The sequence below is a fragment of the Schistocerca nitens genome, chromosome 4 (genome assembly GCF_023898315.1).
Source record: "Schistocerca nitens isolate TAMUIC-IGC-003100 chromosome 4, iqSchNite1.1, whole genome shotgun sequence".
Lineage (NCBI taxonomy): Eukaryota > Metazoa > Arthropoda > Insecta > Orthoptera > Acrididae > Schistocerca > Schistocerca nitens.
In genome coordinates, this window is record NC_064617.1 from 615159457 (window position 1) to 615184668 (window position 25212).

Below are 25212 nucleotides of genomic sequence, written 5' to 3' on the forward strand. Positions count from 1 at the left end.
CCGCAGTTTCGCCTCCCTGCGCTTGACGATCTTCCTGTAAATTCACCGCCACCATCTTTGGGCAAGAGCACGCACTACGTTCTTAAGCGGCAGTATGTCCGTTAGATTAATCTTTATTAATCTTTTCTATAAGGGAAACCTTTCTTAACGTCAACTTTTCTCGTGAAATCTCTGGTTTCTTTTTGTAGTATGTTTTTAAATACAACATTCTGAAGCGGATTATTTGCGAAAAAAAGACAATTATCTCATGTCTACATCTACATCTATATCTACATGGTTACTCTGCAATTCACACTTAAGTGCCTGGCAGAGGGTTCATCGAACCATTTTCATACTACTTCTCTACCATTCCACTCTCCAATGGCGCGAGGAAAATGAACGCCTAAATCTTTCCGTTCGAGCTTTGATTTCTCTTATTCTATTATGATGATCATTTCTCCCTACATAGGTGGGTGTCAACAAAATATTTTCGCATTCGGAAGAGAAAGTAGGTGTTTGAAATTTCGTAAATAGATCTCACCGCAAGGAAAACCGCCTTTATTTCAGTGACTGCCATCCCAACTCGCGTATCATATCAGTGCCACTCTCAACCCTGTTGCGCGATAACATGAAATGAGCTGCCCTTCCTTGCACTCTTTCGATGTCCTCCGTCAATCCTAGCTGGTAAAGATCCCATACGGCACCAATATTCCAGCAGAGGACGGACAAGTATAATGTAGGATAGTTCTTTAGTGGGTTTGTCGCATCTTCTAAGTGTTCTGCCAACAAAGCGCAGTCTTTGTTTCGCCTTCCCCACAGTATACAGGGTGTTACAAAAAGGTACGGCCAAACTTTCAGGAAACATTCCTCACACACAAATAAAGAAAAGATGCTATGTGGACATGTGTCCGGAAACGCTTAATTTCCATGTTAGAGCTCATTTTAGTTTGTTCTTCCACCTACACTCAATGGAGCACGTTATCATGATTTCATACGTGATACTCTACCTGTGCTGCTGGAACATGTGCCTTTACTATTACGACACAACATGTGGTTCATGCACGATGGAGCTCCTGCACATTTCAGTCGAAGTATTCGTACGCTTCTCAACAACAGATTCGGTGACCGATGGATTGGTAGAGGCGGACCAGTTCCATGGCCTCCACACTCTCCTGACCTCAACCCTCTTGACTTTCATTTATGGGGGCATTTGAAAGCTCTTGTCTACGCAACCCCGGTACCAAATGTAGAGACTCTTCGTGCTCGTATTGTGGACGGCTGTGATACAATACGCCATTCTCCAGGGCTGCATCAGCGCATCAGGGATTCCATCCGACGGAGGGTGGAATGCTTGTATCCTCGCTAACGGAGGACATTTTGAACATTTCCTGTAACAAAGTGTTTGAAGTCAAGCTGATACGTTCTGTTGCTGTGTGTTTCCATTCCATGATTAATGTGATTTGAAGAGAAGTAATAAAATGAGCTCTAACATGGAAAGTAAGCGTTTCCGTACACATGTCCACATAACATATTTTCTTTCTTTGTGTGTGAGGAATGTTTCCTGAAAGTTTGGCCGTACCTTTTTGTAACACCCTGTGTATTACAAGTATACAAGTATTTCTGCCTCTTCTCCTATGACACGTTTCAAAGGAAGACTGCCCACCATGTCCCGTTCTGAACATCGACCTTGTTTGTAAGTCCGTCCTCTTCTATTGTCGTCCATCATTCCATTTCTCTTCCTACCTCTTGCTCTCATTCCTCCCACTTTTCCCTATATAGCTCTTTGTTGCAGATGTATATGTCCCGCCCAAGATTTTTTCCTCTTTCTGGTCACTTTCAATAATTTTGTTTCTTCCCCTATTTTCCTCATTATTTCTCTTTCTTCAGTCTGCCAGTCTCCTTCGCCTCAAGCATTCTACTCCACAGCCACATTTCAAAACTTTCTTCTGTCTTTTTAACTGTTCACGATTCACTGCTGTATAACACTACACCACAGACATAAAATTTAGCAAATCTATTTCCGAGCTCCATTGGTATTCTTATAGAGATTAGTAACTGCTTCACCTTTTCAAGCGCTATTTTTCGCACTGACATACTCCTCCTTTCTTCTAGACAGCTTCCTTTTTGTATCATTATACTCCTCAGGTCCAGAAAAGAATTTCGTTGCTGTTTTTTGTTTAAGATTAAGTTAACTAAAGATTGCTTATTGTTTATTGTCATCACTTTTGCCCTTCCTATATTTATCTTCATTCGTTATTCCTCACCCCATCTTGCTTTACTCTTTGACATCTGTTGTAGCTAATCTTCTGACTACGCTAGCAGTGCTCGATCATCCGAGTATTTTATAACCTTTATACTTTCTCCTCTAATTACAACGCCTCTTGCCTCCTCTATAGCCTTATCTATAATCAGTTCTTCTCCATATATGCTTCGGTAACAGCTAACAGCTACCACCTTGCGCCGGCCGCGATGGCCGAGCGGTTGTAGGCGCTACAGTCTGGAACCGAGCGACCGCTACAGTCGCAGGTTCAAATCCTGCCTCGGGCATGGATGTGTGTGATGTCCTTAGGTTAGTTAGGTTTAAGTAGGTCTAAGTTCTAGGGGACTGATGACTTTAGAAGTTAAGTCCCATAGTATTCAGAGCCATTTGAACCACCTTGCCTTACATCCCCCCTCCCTCCCCCCCCCCCCCCCAGCTCTCATATCTTCAACTCCCTCATTCCCATATACACTCATTGCTAAACTTCTATCTTTCCAGCTTATGCTAACACCTTTCAAAACTGACAGCAGTACACTCCAGCTGGCTCTATCGAATACCTTCTCCCACTCGATAAAACAAATGTACTGCACGCCTCTTTGTTCGTTTCCATCATTCTTAGTACAATCATCCTCAGCATTTCTTTTTCCTCTATACCCTTTCTGAACAGAAACTTGTCTCCCCAGTATTTTCTCCTCAATTTTTTTTCAACTTTCCTTAGTATGATTCTCGTTACTGCCTTTGCAAGCTGACTGATAGAACTAACTGTCTTAAAGTCTTTGAATTATTTGGCGTTTCACTTTTTAGATCCTGAAATGGTCTTATGTAGATCCTAAGGTGTTATTCCTGTGTTATTAATTCCGTTTATTAGCTCAGGTAATTGACTATGGATATGGACCGAAGAGTTTCAATGCTTTACGTGGTATTCTATCGTAGCTCAATGCTTTCGTTTCCAGAAACTGTTACCCGAGAGCATAGTCTAGAGGCACTAGGGATATCTCTTGCCTCCCGTGTACTATGCCAGTCGCCATGTCAGGCTGATCCGCCTTTACGGGTGCTTTTCCAATCCAAGGGCAAGAAGATGTCCTTATCCTGTGACATATTCAGTCCGTTCGTCGATACTCACTTTTGGGACAAGCACTGCCCCTTCACTTCCACGTAGAGGTCACTTCAGGACTTACCTTTTATAGAGTCTAGAACCAAATGGCTTTCCTTCGACTCTCCAGAACTTCCGGAGAAGATGTCATTTTTTATTTGATTAAAAAAATAATTACGTAATTAGCCCAAAAGTCTTTCAAATTACATAATGAAAAAGGATGTTAACAGCAGCATCATGAAGACAGCATACAACAAATGTTCAAGTGGTAGTAGGTGTGCTACGCGCATAAGCTTGTTTCCAGCAAGACAAATATCGATACGAAGAGTGTGATGGTATCTGGAGCACCGTGGACTGTCGGTGTCTGTTTTTGCGTCTTCCTTTGGCACAACAACAGTGAGAGAGGTGCTGACTCTGGACACAGAAGTGCGATCGCATCAACTTTTCAGACAAGTCCAGGTTTTCCAGGCAGTGCCACGATGGGCGTATCTGTGTGGCTCCGAAGAGAACGAACGTTAGCATATTTCATTGGTCAACGTCAAACTGTCCCAGCAGCTAGCGTGATAGTATGGGACGTCATTGGGTTCATAACTCGTCATTTTTTGGTTGGCATAGCCAGTAATTTGGGCAGAAGACGTTTCATTTGTGGGACTTAATGCCGGCAGCTGTGCCCGGCCCTCAAAATCCCCATCGCGTTATTCTTCAACAACGTAACGCAAGACCGCATGTTACCTATGCTGTTCCGACCTACCTCGATACTGAGGTTGTTCGATTGTTGTCTTGACTACCACGTATCCAAGATGTCACACCCACTTAAAACACCTGGTCATGGGTTGGCGAGAGACTGGCGTGCCACCGCTAGCCAACCACTGCGATTGACGAATTCTGGCATCGTAATGAAATGGCATGGACTGGCCTATCCGCATATTTCATCCTAGCTCCATTCTAGTCTTTCCCCAGCTGCGTTGGAGCCACTGTCCCTGTCAAAGGTGCCAGATCTGTGTACTTCATGTTGCACCCTGTATCACCTACAAATTTAATCGAGTGCTCTTCTAACTATACTGTACTAGTGAACCTGGCAATGCTGCACATTTGCAAAACATGCGTGTATATATGGAAACTAGATGTACATCCTAATCTCCTTCTACCCCTCTCTCTGCCGATCTCTCTTTCACCCCTCTTGGTCCATGTGCTTCTCCTCCCCCCCCCCCCTCTTTGTCCATCACCTTCTCTGTCTACCTCCTCCCGCCTCTCACTCTCTCCATACCCCGCTCTCACCACTCTTTGTTCATTACCTCCTTCCCCTCAGTATGTCCATCCCCTCCACCCCTCTCTGTATATCTTCTCCTCCCCCCTCTCTCTGATCCCGAACCTCGTTTATATTTATTGCAAATTCGCATTCCAGAGTACTATTCTAACCATAAACCGATAAGCCATATACACAACTTTTCTGTTTTCTTCGAGTAGGAGGAAGAAAACAATTACTCACTGTTTTGCATAAAAATTTTTAAAAATATATATAACGAGGAAGAACATACAGGGTGAAAAAAAAATGTCGCACTTGGCTGTCAGCGTGCCATTGATTCCGTATTTCTCGATTTCCAAATGGCTTTTGACACTGTACCACACAAGCATCTTGTTGTGATATGGAATATTGTCTCAGTTACGTACTGGATTCGTGATTTCCTGTCAAAGAGGTCACAGTTCACAGTAAATGACGGAAAGTCATCGAGTACAGCAGAAGTGAATTCTGGCGTTGCCCAAGGTAGTGTTATAGGCCTTCTGCTGTTCCTTATCTATATAACCGATTTAGGAGATAATCTGAGCATCGTCTTACGTTGTTTGCAGATGATACCGTCTGTCATTCATCGACTAGTAAAGTCATCAGAAGACCAGAAAAATTGCAAAACGATTTAAAAAAGTTATCTGTATGGTACGAAGTGGACGATTAACCCTAAATAACAAAAAGTGTGAGGTCATTAACATGAGTGCTAAAAGGAATCCGTTAAAGTTCGGTTACACGATAAATCGCAAATTTTGATAAAGTGTCCCCTTTATATATTACAGATACATTTATATATTTAAAATATATAGCCTACGTCCGCCTGAAAATATGAAGTAAATCGGTCAAGAACTTTTCGACTTTTTGGTAACAACCTTTCCCCTTTATACTTTACATATATATTTGTATACTGTATACATTAAAAACATATTGTAAATCCGAATGTTATTAGAATATCCTGTAAAAATCTGCAGTAAATTGGTCAAGATCTTTTCGAGATTTTTGGTAACAACTCTCCCCTTTGCATACTACATATACATCCATATATAACGAATATTAAAAATATATGCAAACTTCCAGCACGCTGGAGTAGCTTGGGTCAGCAACTTCTGTTAATCAGTAGAACGGAAAACATGTCCAAGTTGCAAATTTTTATTTTTTATTCATTCGATGACTAGTTTCAGGCCAAAGCCCCTTTTCAAATCATCACAACAAAGCCAAAAATGGCTTTTTCGAAGATGTCAAAAATGTGCCATGAACATTTACAGTGCATACAGGTACAAAAGTCACCTGTATGCACTGTAAATTTTCATTACACATTTTTGACATCTTCAGAAATGCTGTTTTCTGCTTTGTTATGACGATCTGAGAATAGGACTCGGCCTAAAACTAGTCATCAAACTAATAAACAGAAAAATTTACAACCGGGAATGGTTTTCCGTTTTACTACAAAATATGTGTCCTATATCTGTCTCATTGTTTATCAGAGTATCATGTAAAAATCTGAAGTAGATTGGCAAAGAACTTTTCGATATTTTTGGTAACGTTTCCCCTTTATATATTACATATACATATTAGAAATTACATATTTAAAAATATATATAACCTACATCCGTCGAATGCTCGTTAGGTATCATGCAAAAATTTGAAATAAGTTGGTCAAGAACTTCCCGAGGTTTTCGTAATGTTTCTGCTTTATACACTCCTGGAAATGGAAAAAGAAAACACATTGACACCAGTGTGTCAGACCCACCATACTTGCTCCGGACACTGCGAGAGGGCTGTACAAGCAATGATCACACGCACGGCACAGCGGACACACCAGGAACCGCGGTGTTGGCCGTCGAATGGCGCTAGCTGCGCAGCATTTGTGCACGCCGCCGTCAGGGTCAGCCAGTTTGCCGTGGCATACGGAGCTCCATCGCAGTCTTTAACACTGGTAGCATGCCGCGACAGCGTGGACGTGAACCGTATGTGCAGTTGACGGACTTTGAGCGAGGGCGTATAGTGGGCATGCGGGAGGCCGGGTGGACGTACCGCCGAATTGCTCAACACGTGGGGCGTGAGGTCTCCACAGTACATCGATGTTGTCGCCAGTGGTCGGCGGAAGGTGCACGTGCCCGTCGACCTGGGACCGGACCGCAGCGACGCACGGATGCACGCCAAGACCGTAGGATCCTACGCAGTGCCGTAGGGGACCGCACCGCCACTTCCCAGCAAATTAGGGACACTGTTGCTCCTGGGGTATCGGCGAGGACCATTCGCAACCGTCTCCATGAAGCTGGGCTACGGTCCCGCACACCGTTAGGCCGTCTTCCGCTCACGCCCCAACATCGTGCAGCCCGCCTCCAGTGGTGTCGCGACAGGCGTGAATGGAGGGACGAATGGAGACGTGTCGTCTTCAGCGATGAGAGTCGCTTCTGCCTTGGTGCCAATGATGGTCGTATGCGTGTTTGGCGCCGTGCAGGTGAGCGCCACAATCAGGACTGCATACGACCGAGGCACACAGGGCCAACACCCGGCATCATGGTGTGGGGAGCGATCTCCTACACTGGCCGTACACCACTGGTGATCGTCGAGGGGACACTGAATAGTGCACGGTACATCCAAACCGTCATCGAACCCATCGTTCTACCATTCCTAGACCGGCAAGGGAACTTGCTGTTCCAACAGGACAATGCACGTCCGCGTGTATCCCGTGCCACCCAACGTGCTCTAGAAGGTGTAAGTCAACTACCCTGGCCAGCAAGATCTCCGGATCTGTCCCCCATTGAGCATGTTTGGGACTGGATGAAGCGTCGTCTCACGCGGTCTGCACGTCCAGCACGAACGCTGGTCCAACTGAGGCGCCAGGTGGAAATGGCATGGCAAGCCGTTCCACAGGACTACATCCAGCATCTCTACGATCGTCTCCATGGGAGAATAGCAGCCTGCATTGCTGCGAAAGGTGGATATACACTGTACTAGTGCCGACATTGTGCATGCTCTGTTGCCTGTGTCTATGTGCCTGTGGTTCTGTCAGTGTGATCATGTGATGTATCTGACCCCAGGAATGTGTCAATAAAGTTTCCCCTTCCTGGGACAATGAATTCACGGTGTTCTTATTTCAATTTCCAGGAGTGTATATTATAAAGTATATAATCTATGTCAGTCCCAATGTTCAATAGAGTATTACATAAAAATTCGAAGTAAATCAGTGAAGAACTTCTCGAGATTTTTATGAAAATGTTTCCCCTTTATATATTACATATATACTTGTATAAACAAAAATATAGTCTATGTCTACCTGAATGTTCATTAGAGTTACACGTAAAAGTTTGAAGTAAATTGGTCAAGAACTTATTGATATTTTTGGAAACAATTTTTTCTCATTGTATATTACAAATATATTTATATATTGTATATTAAAAGATACATAGCCTCTGTCTGTCACATTGTTTATTAGACTACTGTCTAGCAGTTGAAGTAAATCAGTACAGAACTTTTCGAGAGTTTTGCTAACTGGTTCCTCTTTATATGTTGGCTTGAAGATGAACCTTTCCAAAACAAAAGTAATGTCCAACAAATGGGTCCCAGCTGGAGATGTGAAAGTCAAGGACAGTCTATTAGAAGAGGTCAGTGAATATACCTTGGCCAGATTACAAGTATGAAAGGAGACATAAGGCCAGAAATCTATCGACGCTTGGTTGCCAAGAATTCAACAGTATTCAGATCAAAAATGCCGGTAAAACTGAAGAAAGCAGTATTTGATCAATGCATTCTTCCTGTGATGACGTATGTCATCGAGACATGGACACTGAACTCATTTACAAAAGGGAAACTTAGGACAGCACAGAGAGCCATGGAGAGATCAATGCTGGGCTATACAAGAAAGGATAGGAAAAGGGCAGATGACATCCCGTCTGTGACGAAGGTTAACGACATCTTAGAGACAGTAGGTTCCTTGAAATGGCAGTGGGCTGGCCACATCGCAAGAAGAAGAGACAACAGATGAACGAAGCTAGTACTGGAGTCCTATAGAGCACCGGAGGCCTAGAGGAAGACCACCAGACAGATGGGACAAAGACATCAAGAAGATCGATGGTAACACCTGGCAGAGAACTGCCCAAGACTGTCCCACTTGGAGAAGACTGCTGAAAGACTACCTGAATCCACGACTCGAAGAGGCCACATCATTTAATGACTGAATTGGCTGATGATGATGATGATGATGATGATGATGATGATGATGATGATGATATATACCACATAAATTAAAAATATGTAGCCTGTGTTTATTTCATTAGAAGGTTTATTTGCGTTTCGAATAAAAATCTGAAGTAAATTGGCAAGAACTTTTCGAGATTTTTGCTAACAACATTACCCCTTAATATAGTATATACTTAATACCACACATTATATAGTATGTACCATACGTTTGTCCCCTCAGTTATTAAAGTATCATGTAAAAATCTGAACAAAAATAGTGAAAACATTTTCAGGGTTTTTGCTAACAATCTTTCCCACTTGTATATTATGCATATACTTATATACCATATACATTAAAATGTGTAGTATATCCATCCTAATATTCATTAGAGTATTGTGTAAATATTTGAAATAAGTCAGTCAAGATCTTTTCAAGATTTTTGACAACAACTTTGCCCCTTTATACACATATAAATCAGTCAAGAACTTTTTAAGATTTTTGGTGACAACTTTGCCCATATGTAAAGGGGCAAAATGTTTCAGATCAAAGTTGTAGGTGACAAAGAGGGTCAAGCATTGCAGGTAATTGGTGTAAGAGGTCCGAGCAGATGTAATTTTATGTAAGAGGTCCGAGCAATTGTAATTTCGATGTATTGCTCGTGCGCTGCCTGCAGTAGACAAGGTATAAGAGAATCTCTGACCAGAGAGCAGTGTTGACTGCAGTACGACCTGTGTAGCTGTAGCAGTAAGTTTTTGCTAGTCTGCGCTTGTCTGGTCTCCAGTCTGCTCTGATCTGGAATAATGTATCGTGTTCGCTGGGCCGGTCGCGGTGCAGCGATGCCGGAGCCTGAGTATTATTGTATAAGGTAAAAAGCAGCCTCGCGCATATCTAGTAATGTATCTGAACTCCCATGTAAATGTTTTAAAAAAAATGTCCTAATACTAATCTTTGTGATATAAAGAAATTTTTAACAAGCATTCATTTCAATTTAAAGAATTTACTAATTTCTCCAATCCATGATCATTCCGATTGTTGCAAAAGAAAAATCAGTTGCTTCCTTTCATAAATGACAAATCTATCGGCCAGCATTGCACAGAGCTGTGTCGGAAAAATTTATTGCAAGAGCAGATATTTGGCGACTTTATTGAGGTAAGAATTTTTCCTTTTTTTATTCATAATGATCTTACAGGGCCGTGACGCAGCACTGCTGTCGTCCAAAGTTTACCAGGTTACTGAATTAATTTTTTATTATGAGGTTTAAGAATTTTTCTGTTTCGAGCTTACATTAAATGAGAAAAGAATTTTGTGGGTACATTAAATGTGAATGCATTTCTGTACGGAGGTTATAAATGGGAACCGATTTTGTTCTGGGGTTGCACTAAAATTAGAATCATACTCATATTATTATTATTATTATTATTTATTTTGTGGGGAGGTTACATATTTATACTATTTTGTGGGGAGGTTACACTTGGCGACAACCGGCCAGGATCGTATTTCTTTGTGAATCTCTGAGACGTAGTCATATATCTGCTCTTATTTACTTAAATGTAATTTGCATCTAGCGCAACGCATTTACTGATTTGTCACTTTTTCTTTCACAGATCATCGGCAATTTATTGCTCATTGTTGTAATTGTGTTTGTTCCATTTTTTCTGCATTGTCGTTGTTTCATTTTTGTGCTTAATTTTGATTTGTGAAAAATGCCGCGAAAAACTATTAACAGTACATCGCGATGTGCAATGAGTGAAATAGCCGACTCGAATAGTTTGACAGATAATACTAGTGACACTCAGTCTAATAGTGATAATGTACTAATTACAGATAATCAGTGCGTGCCGATCACTTATATTGATTTTGATCCTAATGATGAACAAACAAATTCAATTATGTCCACAGTAAATGTAACAATTGGTGACGCGGCACGTTCCGATACAATGAACACTGCACAGTTTGACACACCCGGTTTGCAAAATTTGAATTGTGAACAGATAAATTTTTCTCACGAAGATGAACAATGTAGTCAAAATACGTCAGATTTATTTGATTCCAAGGTAGTAACCCACAGTGCACACCCGATTGGCAAACCTTTTCGAGAATCACAGAATGACCAAATGGTTACACAAAACGTGACAATTGCAGGTACGCCATCAAACAGCACAGAGAATAGAGTAGGTAATATTGGCATGGATCAAGTTATGGCATTATTGCTACAACTTAATGAAAATCTCAAACAACAACTTAATAAAAATAATGTAAATGTCAAACAACTAAATGAAAAACTAGATAACCATTGCAAACAACTTAATGAAAGTTTCAAACAGCGGAATGAAAAATTCGACAACCATTTCAAACAACTTAAAGAAAAACTAGAGAACAATTCCAAACAGTTGAATGAAAGTTTCAAACAGTCGAATGAAAAACACGACAACCTTAACGAACAGAACAAACAACTTAGTGAACAGATTACAGCCGTTACCGTGCAACGTCATGATACTAAAGAACAATTACGTGAGGAAATTACGGGTTGTGCTAGGAACAGTAGTGAAGAAATTAGATCTGTTGCACAAGAATTAAGTAATACACATGCAGCCACAACCAAATTACTTAGAGATGAAAATAGTGCAGTCACTGAACAATGTTCTGAAAAAGCAACACAGTTACGCGACGAGTTTAAATTGATGTCAGCAGAAGTTTCACGCACTCTGGATACGGAAGTCGATAAGAAATTTGAACAACAGATCAGCCAAATTGACGAACGTTTTAAAGTGACAGAAATGAAAAATATTTCAGTCACTAACACGTCACAGCATACGCCACGTTCCGAACTTTTGTCACACTCACACAGCCAGTATAACTTAAGTAATTTACAGAGACCACACGACTTAGAATCCGAAGAGACACAGACAAACAGATTCTCATTCAATCCTGAACCTGTTCAGACATTCAGAGACGATAACGTTGATTATAAGCAATTTTTATCCGTAAAAAAAATCTAAGGTGTTTAATAATGACATAACACAGATTGACGCTTTGGACTGGATACGACAATTTATTTGCTTTTGTATTTTCATCAGCTTGGCCTGTAATGCAGAAACTAGCATTGAACTGGATACAACAATTTGCTTTCGAATTTTCGCCGGCATTGCCTGTAATGCAGAAACTAAAATTTATTTGCAGCGCGTAAGAGACCTCAGGGGATTCATTACACTTCAATGAATATGTGCCGTAGCGTGCACAGGGCCCCGAGCCGTAGTAGTGCTGTTTCAACTTTAGTTTTCTGCACTGCTGCCTTCTCTTCTACTATCTTTTATATCTATCAAAACAGCTCTTAAACTATCGATCTATCTAGGATTAGAAATGTGTAAAGAAAACCTGATATGACAAATTTTACCGAAAGTGACAGTTTTCTTTAGACACTCCCGAAATGACAAATACCGCCGTAATTTTAATAACAAACAAAATTTTAATCATAAGTATGTACAAAATTTTCAGCAACAGCAAACGCATTTTGGTAACAATAGAGGTTTTTTCCCCACAACAGCAACAAAACCAGCCAGTTAGCATACCTAATCAACAATGGAGTCCGCAAGTAAACCAAGCTTTAATGTTTCGCCGCCTACACGTATAGCGTCGGCCACACCAAATAGTAACGCACAGCAACAAGGAAATCAGTACGTACAGAAAACACAACATTTCAACTCATATCGCAATGCACCGTATAGAAATGACTATCATGACAGACGTAAAAGTAATGAGCACAATTTTCAGCGTACGTTTAATAACAGTCGGTCTTACCAGCAACAAAATCAACCGCAACGACAGATTATCATGAATGAACCAGACAGTAGATATCATCCCGAACGTAATATGTCAGGACGAAACGGCAGAACAGTACAAATAGTGGAAATGCCACAGCATCCTACCGAAAATAATAGCACGTCAGATAGAATTTGACTAGATACAGTACAGGTTGCATCTTCCAGCAACGCAAGCAATACTTTTGACACGCAGAATCTTGTTCACGAAAATGTTATTACTTTTGACATCCGAGACACTCTTTTGCAGGAAAGACCAGTTATTCAAAAAACCATTTCACACCCTGTCATTGAAGTAAAGATTGGATCATCCAAATTTTCAGCAGTAATCGATTCTGGATCACCTATGTCAGTTATAAATGAGGAAACTTTCAACGATTGTAACAAAGAGAATACCTATCCTACGTTACCATTATGCAAAACTAAAGTAAAAGGAGCAGTATCTGGTAAAGGAGTAGATGTAAAATTACAGACACACTTATCATTTTGTATTGCAGGTCATACGTTTCATTCAAATTTTTGGATTGTTCCCTTATTGACAACAGACGTAATTTTAGGTACGAATTTTCTGGTACAGCATGACGCAGTTATTGACTTTCAAAACTCCTATTTAATGTTAAAGGATGAAAATGTACAACTGGCTTTAGAATTTCAGCACTCTTTATCTGCAGAAGAACAAACAATTAATCGTACAGAGGTCATTTCTGCATCACGTAACATAGACGGTCATTCCACATTGTTTACAGATACGTACGTACATAACTATAATACTCCAGACGAAGCCGCCTATGACATTATACAGATGATTTCTGATAAAGTTAAACAGAGCAGTGCAAATACAGACGACGAACGCACGCAACTATGCAAAATTCTTTTACAGCAAGCTCCAGTTTTTGACAACGTCCCTGGTACTATGTCCGGTTTTATGTATGAATTTCAAGTTAAACAGCACGACACGTTTAAAGCCAAACATTATACCATTCCGTATATTCACAGAGAACAAGTTAAGAAAGAATTGCAAGCTATGCTTGACCAAGGAATTATTGAACCGGCAGTTAGTCCGTACATAAACCCACTCCATATTGTTAAGAAAAAGGATGGTTCACTTCGTCTCGTACTTGATTCGCGTCACATTAATGACATCATTATTAATGAAACAGATCGCCCACAGACACTAGAAGAACTTCTACAGAAATTTCATGGTACTGCATTTATTCCACATTAGATTTGAAATCTGGATTTTGGCAAATTCAGCTCCATCCGGACTGCAGAAAGTACGCGGCTTTTCTCTGTTTTGGTGACTGTTATCAATTTTGTAAATTACCGTTCGGTTTAACTTTTTCTTCAGCAGCATTTATTCACGGATTGAATACTATACTTCCGACAGAATTAAAAGACAGAATCACAACGTATGTAGACGACATTCTTATTGCAGAAGCTAACTGGTCTGAACACAATCTGATTCTTGAACAACTGTTACGAACTTTTCATGCACAAGGACTCACAGTTAATCTCAGTAAATCGCACTTTGACAAAACTTCTATAAAATTTCTTGGACATAAAATTTCAGCAGAAGGCATTGCGCCTGACCCGGAAAAACTTCAAGCTTTACGTGACATTACTGTTCCTACGACGAAGAAACAACTACGCAGCTTTTTGGGTTTAATTAACTTTCTCCGTAAATTTATTCCTTACTCTGCTTTAGACGCCCCTAGATTATGTCAATTGACACGTAAAAACACTATTTGGTCTTGGGATAGCCAAGCACATTCTGAATTTGTCAATCTGAAACAAGCTTTGTTGAATGCACCACTTTTATCACATCCAGATCTTACCAGAAATTTTTCCATTGCCACCGACTGTTCTAACACCGCTTTAGGCGTACACATTTTTCAGGAAATTGAAGAAGATGTTACTACAGTAATTAAAAACATCGCCTTTGCGGGTCGCATTGTGTCACCTGCTGAAGGCAATTATTCTGTCACTTACGAGATTTCGGCATTTTCTTTATGGAAGACATACGACCGTTTACACAGATCATAGAGCTATACAGATTTACTTTCCGCTAAATTTACACACGACAGATTAAGCAGATGGAAACTTTATTTACAGGAATTTAATTTTTCAATTGTTCACATTCCCGGCACACAAAATATTGTAGCAGACGCACTATCCCGTTCTCTCAGCAACAATCAGCAAGACATCGCAACCAACTTCTGCCAAGCAAATTTCAGCGTCATGTATATTCAACAAGTTGCATTTGAAAATTTCATTTCGTCGTCATTACAAGACATAGCACAAGAGCAGAATAAAGACAACGTATGGAAAGAAATTAAACACCTTTGGCAAGATAGGAATAATGTTACCATTAGAAACCATTACACTGTACGCAATAATATTCTGTTTCGCCGCTCTCACCCTGACAGCAACAATTGGTTACTATGTATTCCTGACGAGCTTGTTAACAAATTAATTTGGTATACTCATTTAAATTACGCGCATTACGGAGCCAGAAAATGTTTTCTTATACTGAGACATAACTGTTATTTTGCCAACATGGAGAAACGTATTCGACGAGTTTTAGCGTCATGTAAAATCTGCCAGAAAGCTAAGTTATACACGACTTCACATATTCCACCGTTACATCCCGTTGTACCTGTTAAATTGAGACTCATGGCCGCTGTAGACATTTTTGGTCCGATTCCCAGAACTAATAGAGGTTTTTGCTACATCTTTGTCGCTGTTGAACTCACTACAAAATTTGTTACCTTCACTCCGTTACGCAAAGCTACTGCTAAATCTGTTTCGAAAGCATTTATAAAACATTTTTTATTCCATGTAGGGCATGTATTGAAAGTAATTTCCGACAATGGATCACAGTTTCGATCTGCTATATGGACACGTATGTTACGAGCTAGAAACATTTCTCCGATCTATATATCCAAGTATCATGCTTCTTCGAACCCTTGTGAACGACTAATGAAAGAAACTAGTAAACTATGTAGAATATACTGCCATAAAAGACATATTGATTGGGACACACACATACTCTCATTCCAGGATATAATTAATTCCATACCAAATGAATCTACTATGCTATCTCCGACTGTTATATTAAAAAATGTTGAACCACCTAACAAAATTAAAGAATTAGTAACCTTTCCTACATCTCGTCGACTACGACACCATGAAAATATTTGACATTGCGCTGAACAACATCAAACGTGCCGCAGAGCGCCGGAGAAGACAGCAAAAACAGGTTTATACACGCCGTGACTTTCACATTGGACAGAAGATATTAGTACGCACACATTATTTATCCAACAGAGGAAGAGTAGATATAGTAAATTTGAGCTTCTATACGCAGGTCCATATCGAATTCGCAGTATTCCTCGACCCCAATGTAGTACACGTCGAAACTTTGAGAACCAGAAAAAGCAAGGGCAATCACCATGTCTCCAATATTAAACCCTTTATTGTATGAACATACTTTATGATTTATCACACTGTAATGCCATTTTCTGATTTTTATATGACCAATGATGCAATCATATTTATGTGACTCCATACTGATGATTATTATATTTTTTTCTTGGCAAGTGCCCGGCAAGGTAAGGTTAGCAGGTCGCTTTTCTTGTCGTTACACATCGGACCGTGCACATTTTTCCAGATAAACTTACATATCTTATGACCAATTATGCAATTCTATCTAGTGACATATTAATTTTATCAAATTCTTTCTCCATTAAAGTCTTCAACTCTCGCCTCTATCAACTACACAACATACAAGCTGAACACAAAGTAAGTCATTTCTTGTCATTATATATCAGACCATGCACATTTTCCATTTTTCGTGTATGTATGATTGTTTTCCTGTTTTGTTTGTATGTACTACGAAATCTTTAAGATATAACAAACACCAGTTGAATTTGACATTTTGCCTTATTAAATCTCAACATTGTGACTATTATACATTTCTTTTGCTACTACATTATGATACTCTGTGTAAAGTTTTGCACCTGAACACTGTCTATGTTTTTGACATAATACGTTTTCTGTCATGCTATGCTGTATGCTTAATTATATCACTAGAAACCAGTTTTTATTTAATGGGTATATGATTTAAATGCAAGATATTAATCCTTATTCATAATTTTCAGAAAGCAATAACGTGTAAAAGAAATAAATTAAACAAACCACTGTGGATTACTATGAAATGGGAATTTCACCTTCGGAATGAACGAAAGAAGATGCAATACCTCGTCAGGAAGAGTAAATGGATCAGAATTAACAAACATTAACACGAATATACTATACACATCGTATGATAGCAGTCTTCACTAATTATTTTTCTTTCAAAATACGAGGCGATTGATGCAGGCTGTCAGACAGAACTACACATCTTAGTTTTAGTGATGAAATATGCTAGAAATAAGAAACTCTATACTATGAATAGTTGTATGAAGTAAATGGTAATATGAATAATGAATAATGAAGTGTCTTTTTTGCAGATGATAATGAATGGTGATGAATAGTTATATGAAGAATATGCTAATATGAATAATGAAGTTTTTCTTTGCAGGTGATGATAGTAATGAAGTTATGGTAATATGAATAATGAAGGTTTTCTTTGCAGATGAGAATAATGATGAAGTTTATATATTTACTGTTAGTTAAGAAATGCTATGTAGTTATTTAAGTATTTGTTGCGGTTCGTTTTGATTGTATGTCTTATGTCGCATGGTATAATGACTGAATGTTTTGGAAAGGGCAGATAGAGTACATACATATTGAGTACACGTTTCATTACCTGTTAATTCGAAGTTCACTACTTTTCAGCATAATATGCGTTTCTTCTTTCAGCTTAATAATTCATTTTGTATTTTTTTTCCAGGAGAAGCTATTCATGAAATTAATGTGCTATAAGCAGTTAGTTATTAAACCTGTTCTAGTACTTGCATTTTTTTTACCCATTTGTGTGTGTCATTTATGAATGTGATCACATATACTCTACTTGTTTCATAACCTTGCTACAGCTGACTCATGACGAATGACGTTACTAATCCTTATTTGCAGCAATAAGTCAAAAGCAAATATTTTTATGCCCCAGCAATTAATTATCGATCCCAACGCAATGCATTGCTGGCACAAAAAAATGTATTACCAGTCCCAAATAATGCTACCAGTTTAAGAGAGTTCTGAGTAATACTGAATGATGTTTTCTAACCACAGACCTTGAGTAATAGTTACAGTGTGTTACATTTTAAACATGTCCTATGTCACTTGAATGATGACTTCTGAGTAATACTGAATGATTTTTTGTAACAATGTATAAATGTTATGCCAATAATTTCTGTGAATAATATTTTTGTTATACTCTATCAATGCTATGCCAATAATTAACTCTCATTTTGAATGATGACTTCTGAATAATACTGAATAATGTTTTATAAAACTATATGAATACCTTATAACTGGCCAATGAATGCCACTGTTTCTTATATTTTAAATTTGTCTGATGTCACTTACATGATATTATATATGAATACCAGTAGCTTGATGCTACACTTATTAACTCCTGTTTTGAATGATGACTTCTGAATTACGCATAAAAATGGTTTGTAACTGGCCAATGAGTGCCAATGATTATTTTTAAATATGTCGTATGTCACTTGAATGATGACAAATGTTTTGTAATATTCAATACTTGCTATATGTTTAGTAACTGGCCAATGAATGCCACTGTTTCTTATATTTTAAATTTGTCTCATGTCACTTACATGCTATTATATGTGAATACCAGTAGCTTGATGCTACACTCATTAGCTCCTGTTTTGAATGATGATTTCTGATGGTTTGTAACTGGCGAATGAGTGCCAATGATTACTATAACTAGATGAATTGTGTAAATGGTATGCCATTAATTAACTCTTGCTTTGAATGATCACTTTTGAATACTGCATAAAAATGGTTTGTAACTGGCCAATGAGTGTCAATGTTCACTGCAATCAGATGACTTATGAATAATATTCTGTAATACTCCATACATAGTACAGAAATATTTAGTAACTAGGCAATGAATGCCACCAATTACTCAAATCGGTTGATAGACTAGTGTAATTCTCAATGATGACTAGCATACGACTTAATGCCCTTCACATTCTGACCTAATTACCAGAAATTACTGCAATATCCGTTTGTCCTGTCCATCCTCATGATCATGGAACACTATACTTGGTTTTTGCACTAATTCTACGTTGGTGAAAGAGTATGGATTCTGCAAGAGTGTGGTGTTGACACATCATGCTGTCCACCACCTTGAGCGATGGAGATGTTATTATGGTCCCACTGTGTGGTGTACCTAATGTACTACCAAATTGGTAACATTGAATATTAATACGACATTTCAGTGTCTTGGCTGCACTGATTAATACTTCAGGGAAGAGAACTTCAGATTGTCTCACTTGGTGTTGTGCTTCTGTAGAAAGATATGGACTTTCAGTGCAGCTACGTGCAACCTACTGTGCTACAACCATGATGCAATCCTTCCCTTTCCTATCCTAGTTCTTGTAAAATGGTAAAAAATATATACATTGCGTGTGCACTTTATGTCATTTGTTAATATGATTTGTATTCATTGCGTATACATTTTGTCATTGCTTGATATGTTCTGTACTACAGCGTGTATGCACTTTATGTCATTTGTTAATATGATTTGTACTCATTGCGTATACATTTTGTCATTGCTTGATATGTTCTGTACTACAATGCGTGTGCACTTTATGTCATTTGTTAATATGATTTGTACTCTTTGCGTATACATTTTGTCATTGCTTGATATGATCTGTACTCAGTGCATGTGCACTCTATTTCATTTTATGTTCTGCACTTATATATATATATATGTATATACTCTGTGACTGTAAACTTAGTTAATTAAGAAAAATTTGTTCCTCATGGCAAGTCCAATTGACTCACCATCGCTGCCAAATGTTTGCCCCCGCAGTGGAGGGTTATGTAAGAGTTCTGAGCAGATGTAATTTCATGTAAGAGGTCCGAGCAGATGTAATTTCATGTAAGAGGTCCGAGCAGATGTAATTTCGATGTATTGCTCGTGCGCTGCCTGCAGTAGACAAGGTATAAGAGAATCTCTGACCAGAGAGCAGTGTTGACTGCAGTACGAACTGTGTAGCTGTAGCAGTAAGGTTTTGCTAGTCTGCGCTTGTCTGGACTCCAGTCTGCTCTGGTCTGGAATAATGTATCGTGTACGCTGGGCCGGTCGCGGTGCAGCGATGCCGGAGCCTGAGTATTATTGTATAAGGTAAAAAGCAGCCTCGCGCATATCTAGTAATGTATCTGAACTCCCATGTAAATGTTTTAAAAAAAAATGTCCTAATACTAATCTTTGTGATATAAAGTAATTTTTAACAAGCATTCATTTCAATTTAAAGAATTTACTAATTTCTCCAATCCATGATCATTCCGATTGTTGCAAAAGAAAAATCAGTTGCTTCCTTTCATAAATGACAAATCTATCGGCCAGCATTGCACAGAGCTGTGTCGGAAAAATTTATTGCAAGAGCAGATATTTGGCGACTTTATTGAGGTAAGAATTTTTCCTTTTTTTATTCATAATGATCTTACAGGGCCGTGACGCAGCACTGCTGTCGTCCAAAGTTTACCAGGTTACTGAATTAATTTTTTATTATGAGGTTTAAGAATTTTTCTGTTTCGAGCTTACATTAAATGAGAAAAGAATTTTGTGGGTACATTAAATGTGAATGCATTTCTGTACGGAGGTTATAAATGGGAACCGATTTTGTTCTGGGGTTGCACTAAAATTAGAATCATACTCATATTATTATTATTATTATTATTATTATTATTATTTATTTTGTGGGAAGGTTACATATTTATACTATTTTGTGGGGAGGTTACATTGGCACGACCTTAAACGTGATTTTCTAGGTGATTTGGATCTTAAATTGATTTTCTTAAATGGGAACTCTAATATTTGGGCAACATTCACATATAAAATGATACGTTATTCACGGTCATGGAAAGGTTCAGCCAGGGTCAAATAAGTAAATATGTTTTTAGTTCTAGTAGGTATTGACTCAGACTGGAGAAGAGATACAGCAAAATACAATGTTTGACGCCTATTGGAAGGGGCTACAAGGGGTCACGTATCATTATCAACAACCATGATTTTAAAGGTAATTATTGATGGTTATTCGAAGACTGAGTTTTGTTTCATGAAAACCACTGTTTGTGGCGAATTTGGAAAGAGAAAACAGAGATTTGACATTTAAGTTTTAATTCAGGTGTTTATTGGCAAAAATAAATACATCACAGTGTACTGGAACGCACTGCTCGTTTAAGGTTGCCTGGGAGTGGAAGGACCAGGCCAAACAAGGGTTAAACATCATTTGTATCAAGATTTTTATTTTATGAACACTTCTCAGCAAAAATATCCTTACGACTAAGGCCAATGGGACCTTAACATATCAAGACAAAAATGTTCAGTTAGATGACATTAAGAACAACTACTGATAATCTATGAACAATATTATCCTATATTTCAATGACATTAAATAACAAAAGGTTATAGCGTTAAATCAAATACATGCTTCCACTTCTCCAAAAGCCATTCATGGAAACATGAATTATGAAAATTCATATTTACAACACATTTTACACACTTTCCAAAAATATACAAATCGTGCGTGCCATAATTTTGAAATATTTACAGCAATTTTCAATAAGAGAAGCACGATAAAATTTCACTAATTGAAGTTACATAACAATTTCTTCAAAGGTTCTAAGAAACAGTGTTCAAATAGGTAGGCCACAAACATCCTTAGAAAGTGGTTCCCTAAAATACAAGAAGTAAGTCGGGATTACCTAAAAAGGAGTTCACTAAAAGGAAACAAAACAATTAAAGCTGCTTGTTGTGTAATCACCACGTGACGGGCAATGTGGTCCAGAGGAATGGTCCCGAAAATACTTAGGGCAGGCCCGATATGCTGCTCATCACACTCCTTTCCAAGCAACCAGTGAGAACATGCTCTAAGGCACAAACATGCAATGGTAGCCTGATGAACAGAAAAGTAATTTATAAGTAACATGACTAAAACTTAAGTAATCAGATTATACGCTGCAGCGTAGACAAAACATTTGTGAAAAGTCGCTAAAGATACACAACTGGCCATTAAAATTGCTAAACCAAGAAGAAATGCAGACGATAAACAGGTATTCATTGGTCAAATATATTATACTAGAACTGACATGTGATTACATTTTCACGTAATTTGGGTGCATAGATCCTGAGAAATCAGTACCCAGAACAACCACCTCTGGCCGTAATAACGGCCTTGATACTCCTGGGCATTGAGTCAAACAGATCTTGGATGGCGTGTACAGGTACAGCTGCCCGTGCAGCTTCAACACGATACTACAGCTCATCAAGAGTAGTGACTGGAGTATTGTGACGAGCCAGTTGCTCGGCCACCATTGACCAGACGTTTTCAATTGGTGAGAGATCTGGAGAATGTGCTGGACAGGGCAGCAGTCGAACATTTTCTGTATCCAGAAAGGCCCGTACAGGACCTGCAACATGCGGTCGTGCATTATCCTGCTCAAAAGTAGGGTTTCGCAGGGATCCAATGAAGGGTAGAGCCACGGGTCGTAACACATCTGAAATGTAACATCCACTGTTCAAAGTGCCGTCAATGCGAACAGGAAGTGACCGAGACGTGTAACCAATGGCACCCCATACCATCACGCCGGATGATACGCCAGTATGGAGATGACGAATACACGCTTCCAATGTACGTTCACCGCGATGTCGCCAAACACGGATGCGACCATCATGATGCTGTAAACAGAACCTGGATTCATCCGAAAACATGACGTTTTGCCGTTCGTGCACCCAGGTTCGTCGTTGAGTACACCATCGTAGGCGCTCCTGTCTGTGATGCAGCGTCAAGGGTCTCCGAGCTGATAGTCCATGCTGCTGCAAACGTCGTCGAACTGTTCGTGCAGATGGTTGTTGTCTTGCAAACGTCCCCATCTGTTGACTCAGGGATCGAGACGAGGCTGCACGATCCGTTACAGTCATGCGGATAAGATGCCTGTCATCTCGACTGCTAGTGATACGAGGCCGTTGGGATCCGGCAAGGCGTTCCGCGTTACCCTCCTGAACCCACCGATTCCATATTCTGGTAACAGTCATTGGATCTCGACCAACGCGAGCAGCGATGTCGCGATACGATAAACCGCAATCGCTATAGGCCACAATCCGACCTTTATCAAAGTTGGAAACGTGATGGTACGCATTTCTCCTCCGTACACGAGGCATCACAACAACGTTTCACCAGGCAACGCCGGTCAACTGCTGTTTGTGTATGAGAAGTCGGTTGGAAACTTTCCTCATGTCAGCAAGTTGTAGGTGTCGTCACCGGCGCCAACCCTGTGGAATGGTCTGAAAAGCTAATCATTTGCATATCACAGTATCTTCTTCTTGTCGGCTAAATTTCGCGTCTATTGCACGTCATCTTCGTGGTGTAGCAATTTTAATGGCCAGTAGTGTAATAATGTAACAGGCTAAGTCAGCCACCTCCAGGAGTTCAGCGGCCAACAGAGAATGAGCTTCAAAACATGCCACGAGGTGGAAACAGTAAATACTTAACCGTCACGTGGGACGGAAAACATAGGTGGGAGGATGACGCAAACGGTTGGCTGATGGACCTCACCTACGCAACACCAGCTCGACTTGGAAGCATAACCCATTAATATACAAGCAACAATATTTGTCCCAGTGAAGTACAGAAGCTTGCGGGATCAAAATAATTAAAGAAATCGACTTGGCGATTTCGTACAGAAGTTACTAGGCAAGAAAAATGTTTTGGACGACATGGTTAATGACACTGAACATAAAAGAAATTTAAAACACACAATCAAGTCATAACTCTATGCAGTTACCAAATGGAAGCTATTACGTTTTGATACGAGTGACACGCTCCTAAAATCGCCTGTCCAGACACAGAAAAAGGAAACAACAATAACAGGAGGCTGAACTGAGTCCAGTATAGAAGCAGCAGGACATAAACATACGCAGTCAGCTAGCCAGTCCAAATCATGACGTTCACAGCGTGGAGGAAGATAATTTTCACAAATGCCTCGTGGTCTCAGCACCGAGTAACGAACTAAAAGAAAACCACTGACCATACAAAGCCGCTGCCAGATCTCAAAGAGTGGAAAAACTTGGAGCCGCCAGGAGACGTGTGGATGACGACGACCCACCGCTCGCCTCCAGACTTGGTCGGCCAAAGGAATACTGTGTCCAAATCCCGCGTGTCTGGAAGACGCTGAGCCAGACCAACTTGGAAGTCACACGGGCGGTAGAGCTCTCAGCTGACTCGTTGCCCTGCAGACCTGAGCTCGAGACAAGGACGACGATTGCATTGTTGCCGCTTCCAAGTGACGATAGCGCTGAGTACATACACGTGCTCTACGTTTGAAAAAAGCGTCAACAGCATTCGCGGCAAATGTGCCGTGCCCCCTTGACGCCGAAGACTGTATTCCAGGAGGCGTGGCCCAATCTGCCGATCGCGCAACGGTTGATGCATAAATGTTACTGTGGCATTTGCAAGATAGAACAAACGTTAATAAACCGTAGATCATTGATTTACAAGTCGTTGAATGAGTTCCCTCGCCTCTCATTCCTCGGGATACTACTGAACTAAACTAAACTCTGTCCGATCAGGCCTTGGAAGGCCCAACGGTACCGACCATTTGTCGTTTCATACTCAGCCCACAGGCGTCATTGGATGCGGATATGGAGGGGCATGTGGTCAGCACACCGCTCTCCCGGCCGTATGTCAGTTTACGAGACCGGAGCCTCTACTTCTCAATCAAGTAGCTCCTCAGTTTGCCTCACAAGGGCTGAGTGCACCCCGCTTGCCAACAGCGCTCGGCAGACCGAATGGTCACCCATGCAAGTGCGAGCCCAGTCAGACAGCGCTTAACTTCGGTGATCTGACGGGAACCGGTGTTACCACTGCGGCAAGGCCGTTGGCCATTCCTCGGGATGCTCCTTCCACTTTCCAAACTCGACCCGCCACCCCTCACCGGGCGTGGATGGCGGGCGGCAACTTTGAAATCCTCAATGGAACCCCCCCATTTTTTATTGCAGATTACAGTTCTCTGGCAAAATCCACATACCTTTTGTCTGAAGCATTTTCTTCGTTTCGCCACAGATGGCGCCGTAATCGGAGGAACAGAAACGCCTACACATGCTACTTGGTGGCCCTTGAATATCCAGTGGCACGTGGGGCTCTCCTTTATACTGCGAGGGTATGACAGGCCAGTATTTCATAACTGCTAATTTGAAACCCTATTCGCAACGTTGTATTGCTCCGAGATACTGAACATGGGACTATTCGACAAGCCACTGTGACCGTGGCTTCCGGCGAACGCTACTCTACTTTTCCAATTAGAATAAGTGTTCAAACGTAGTACCACCAACTTCAGTTCACTTCGTGATCCACTTTTCAAATGACCGTACATAGAACAGAAGCATATCTGCGG

The 25212-nt window shown here is 40.1% G+C and overlaps 1 pseudogene; it reads right to left on the minus strand.

Annotated features, from left to right (window-relative positions):
- Positions 1 to 24583: 24583 nt before the first annotated feature.
- On the minus strand, positions 24584 to 24701 carry LOC126253749 (5S ribosomal RNA; annotated as a pseudogene).
- Positions 24702 to 25212: the final 511 nt, after the last annotated feature.